Raw genomic sequence first — 460 nt, forward strand, 5'->3', positions numbered from 1 at the left:
GAGGAGAAGGTGGTGGCGGTGGCGGAAGAGGACGGGAGGGTGGGGAAGCGGCGGCGGGCGACAGCGGCGGCGGCGGCGGGCGGAGACGCGCGGCGGAAGCGGAGGCGCGGGGGCAACGCGGCGACGGCGGAGCGCAAGGGGAGCGTGTCGCCCGGCGGGGAGGAGCGGAACATGCCCGTCAAGGAGACGTGCATCCGGTGCGGCACGAGGGCCGGCGAGACGCCCATGATGAGGAAGGGGCCTGACGGGTGTCGCAGTCTGTGCAACGCGTGCGGGCTCAAATGGAGCAGGCACGGTATCTACTAGGCGCGCGAATAAAAAGTGTTTCTCGCGGAAAAGCAGAGAGGAGACGCGCCTCTTCCCCTCTCCGTCAACGTGCGGGGCGTGTCGCGAGGGGGGCGGGGGGAGGGGGGGGGCGGGTTCCCCCTGACGGCCGTCCGGGTGAGCTTGCTCTTAAGCC

The sequence above is a fragment of the Chondrus crispus genome, genomic scaffold (genome assembly GCF_000350225.1).
Source record: "Chondrus crispus Stackhouse genomic scaffold, scaffold_113, whole genome shotgun sequence".
Taxonomy (NCBI): domain Eukaryota; phylum Rhodophyta; class Florideophyceae; order Gigartinales; family Gigartinaceae; genus Chondrus; species Chondrus crispus.